The following is a 4,501-nucleotide window of genomic DNA, read 5'->3' as shown; positions in this document are numbered from 1 at the left end:
TGAAGGAAGTACTACTTTGGCATGTCCAAATGGTATCAATTTTCTACAATGCTTTCCTATGCCCAAATAACCATCCTCCACAAAATTTCAGCTCAATCCATTCATTATTTTGAGCCCAGCTTGAACATTCATATTTTTGTCCAGCGTGGTACTTTGCAAAGCAAGTACCACCTAGGATCCTCCTTTTGAGCTAAAAATTTGTGAAGACATTCTCCTTAGTAGATGATCATCCTCAGCCAAAACTCACGCCCATTGGCCATGTGCATTTCCCGTACCGCTAATCAAACACTTGGCTGCTAATTCATGTTTGAGCATCGATCGGTCTCCTCGTGAGAATCTTATGTTGTAATTTTCTTCCTAGCACCAACCTGGGGAGTGCCCAACCCACTAGACATGCCTAGGCCGCCCAGAACACATGGCAACATTACGGTCACGCGGTGACCACGCGACGGGCATGCGAGTTTACGCGCTCTAGAGTTGGGGCCCTCGGCCACCGCCCAAACCTCGAGGTATTGCCACCAAACCATGTATTTATGATTAAATAGGTCCTTATGTAACTAGAAATGATTTTTGGAAAAAATAAATAGCAAACTATCATGCAGCTGCAGTTCAAATTTGACCCGCTTCCAACTGAATCGGCGGAAATTTGTCTTTTTCACGAGAGGTGGATCAAAAAAATTTACACCCAACCGTTTTGTCAACTGTGCATTAAATATGGCCTAGTATTTTATAAAAATGATTTGGTCCAATTTTGCAACAATTATTTGGTAGTTCCTTCACAAAAAAACCTCCTTTCGGGCACTCGAAAAATGGAAAATGGTTTTTTTGTCCAATGAAAATGAAAACTTCCTTAGGAAACATTGTTTGCCATTCCAATATGCACCCTTGTGCACAATATGAGATCATTTGAACAAACTATGCCATGAAAGTGGCCATAAGATTGATCATATGGCTTGAAAGCCATGAATCTTCACACACGATAGCTCATTTCTGAGAACACTTTTTAAAAATAATTATTGTATTACAAGTTTATTATTTTTCCCGGAAACTTGGTCATATATAATGACACAATGCGAAGGTTTTCCAATTTTTAGATTTTTTTTAATTTTTTATGCACGTTTCAAAATGCGGTCAAAACGGCGGGAATGACCGTTCCTAGCTAGTGGTTGAATCTTGGAATTTTTTTGGTGTTTCTATGCTTAAATAGATACTTATGCACCTAGAAATGTTTTTTTGGAAAAAATAAATAGCAAACTATAAGGCAGCTGCAGTTCAAATTTGACCCGCTTCCAACTGAGACGGCGGAAATTTGTCTTTTTCATCAGAGGTGGAGCAAAAATATTTACACCCAAAAATTTGATTAATTGTGCATTAAATATGGCCTAGTATTTTATAAAAATGATTTGGTCCAATTTTGCAACAATTATTTGGTAGGTTCTTCACAAGAAACCTCATTTGGGGCACTCGAAAAATGGAAAATGACTTTTTTGTCCAAAGAAAATGAAAATTTCCTTAGGCAACATTGTTTGCTATTTCAATATGCACCCTTGTGCAACAATATGAGATCATTTGAACAAACTAGGCAATGAATGTGGCCATAATATTGATTATCTAGCTTGAAAGCCATTGATCTCTAGAGATGATAGCTCGTTTCTGAGAACACTTTTTAAAAGAATTGCCGTATTACAATTTTATTATTTTTCCTGGTAACTTGGTCACATATGATGACACAATGCGAAGGTTTTCCAATTTTTTGATTTTTTTTGAATTTTTTATGCCCGTTTCAAAATGCGGTCAAAACGGCGGGAATGACCGTTCCTAGCTAGTGGTTGAATCTTGGAATTTTTTTGGTGTTTCTATGATTAAATAGATACTTTTGTACCTAGAAATGATTTTTGTAAAAAATAAACAGCAAACTATGAGCCAGCCGCAGTTCAAATTTGACCCGCTTCCAGCTGAATCGGGGAAAATTTGTCTTTTTCATCAGAGGTGTATGAAAACTTTTTACACCCAATAATTTGGTCAATTGTGCATTAAATATGGCCAAGTATTTCAAAAAAATGATTTGGTCCAATTTTGGAACAAATATATTATAGGTCCTTCACAAAAAAAACTCAGTTTGGACACTCGAAAAATGATTAAAATAGGTAGAAAGATCAGAAATGCATACAAATTGGTGCTCGTCCATAAAATGTGGTCTAACTTGAGTGAAAATTTGTATAATGCCCTTTTGAAAAATATTTTTGATAGTTGCTTCACAAAATAGCTCTATCTTTACTACTTGGAAATTATTTTAAATCACAGATTCTCGAACCAATCAGAACCCTTCTCATGGATCACCACACTCTATGTGATCTGAACCGTCCACACTAGGCGAATCCAACGTCTCTCGCTCACCTCTCAGCAGGCCAACCCAAACCCTAACTCCACTCCTCTCCCCTCTATCCCCCGATTCAGATCCACTCGCAGCCACCACCTACCTCCCGCCCCCGATTCAGATCCCACCGCCCACGCCCGCGCACCACCACACACCGCTGCCCGCACCGCTCTTCCTCCGCCCGCCGACCCCACGCCGTCCCTGATGCCTCACTCGCGGCGCTCATCCCGCCCTAACTCCACTCCCACTCCAGCCACTGCTGCCCCCTTCTCCCTCCCACCCACGCCCCGCGCCCACGCCCCCAACCCCACCCAGGCCCCGCGCCCACGCCCCCAACCCCACCCCCTTCTCCTTCCCTCAGATCTCGATCTGCCGCCGCCCCCAACCCCACCGCCACCGCCACCATCGACGACCCTCGCTGTAGATGAGGTTGAGGCCGACCCAAGATCGAGCCCATGCCCATAGCTGCCGCCAAGATTCGCAGGCAACCCCACGCTAATCAGGACCTCGTTCTGGATCGAGGAGGCGCTCTCCACAGACGGGGCTTGGGCAGGCGAGCCAACCGCAGCGGATTCGGCCCTCAGCTCCTCCGGTGGCCAGAAAGGCAGCGCGGAGGCTCGCAGAGCACGGGGACGTCGCTCGCCGCCCTCACCGCACCTCCATTCCCCTCCACCACCTTCCCTCCCTCCCTCTACACGCCTGTCTATATAAGGTACGCCTTCCTCTCCCCTCACCTCTCTCCCCGCGCTTCCGGAAGCCGGGGTCTAGGGTTTGGTGCGCCGGTGCGCTGATGGATCTGGCGGGGTTGCTGGTGTGCTGCAGGAGCAGGACAGGTTCCTGCCCATCGCCAACATCAGTAGCATCATGAAGAAGGCCATCCTGGCCAACGGCAAGATCGCATAGGACGACAAGGAGACCGTGCGGGAGTGCATCTCGGAGTTCATTGCTTCATCGCCAGCGAGTGAGTGCCTCTGTTGACCGCTGACTCTCTGTTTTTCCTACCCGAATCAAGTGTGGTCTGGTGCTGACCTGTCGCCGTTTTGTCTTGTCTGTAATGTAGGGCAAGCGACAAGTGCCAGAGGGAGAAGCGCAAGACCATCAACATCGACGACCTGCTCTGGGCGATGGCCACGCTAGGCTTTCAGGAGTACATTGAGCCCCTCAAGGTTTATCTGCAGAATTACAGAGGTGCATGCCCATTTAGCCATGTGGGATTTTTTATCTGAACTAATTGGGGATGGATTAGTGCTTTGAGAGTTAGGTAGGTCCATGATAGTTTGATATGTTGCTGTTGTAGCCTGAAAAGCTCTGTTTGGCACACTTTTGTTAGTCCTAGTTGGCAATTTTAAACACTCATGTTCAGCTTGGTGACTGATGAGACCCCACACTGCCTGGCACCAATCATCTTATTGTCCTTAGAACAAGTGTTGATTTATCCCTCCAATTACTACTGTCATTGAGATCTTCAATTCTTTTCTGTACTGTTAATTCACATAACTGAATGATTTTAAGCACTAAGAATTGTCTCCGGAGTCCAACTATTAAACTGTTTAAGTAGCTACTGAATCTGCTTGCTTGGTTATGGCAGACATACATGCCTTACAAATTCGTTATTCTTGTTTGAAGCTAAGCTAGGCTACTGTAGTTCCAGCAAAAAACAGGGGAGCCACTCTTTTTGTTCTTCACTAATAAATTCTTGTTTGAATGCATATCCTGGGGGTGGTGAAGCTGGGAGCCTTTCCTCCCCATAAAAATACTTTGCTCTTCATTATGAGCAATGCCCTTATATAATTAGCTGCTAGGAGTGTTTATATGCTTGATCACCACAACTCTACTATTCTGGTTACTTTTGCTTTATTCTCTGTAGTTGTCCAGGGCATAACAGTTTTATGTGTGGCTTGTTATTTTGTTACCAGCCTACTTTCTTGTGCTCCTGGTCAAGTCTTGTGGAGAAGCAAGGCGAATCGGGCATCATCTCACTTGTGCCTATGTGGTAAGAATAGAACGCCACTCTCGCTTGATGTGCATGTATTAGTACAACAAAGCATTCTTACATGGTGATTGTTAGCGACACAACAATTATCTTGCAACATAGCTTGCCAAATTGCTTGCTTGCTTACTATA

At 44.4% G+C, this 4,501-nt stretch overlaps 1 pseudogene; it reads left to right on the top strand.

Annotated features, from left to right (window-relative positions):
- The first annotated feature begins 2,832 nt into the window (after window positions 1-2,832).
- Window positions 2,833-3,679, top strand: LOC125519323 (annotated as a pseudogene).
- Window positions 3,680-4,501: the final 822 nt, after the last annotated feature.

Source organism: Triticum urartu, chromosome 7 (assembly GCF_003073215.2).
Source record: "Triticum urartu cultivar G1812 chromosome 7, Tu2.1, whole genome shotgun sequence".
NCBI lineage: Eukaryota > Viridiplantae > Streptophyta > Magnoliopsida > Poales > Poaceae > Triticum > Triticum urartu.
Note: the sequence above shows the minus strand (reverse complement) of the source record. Positions and strands in the feature narration are given on the sequence as shown.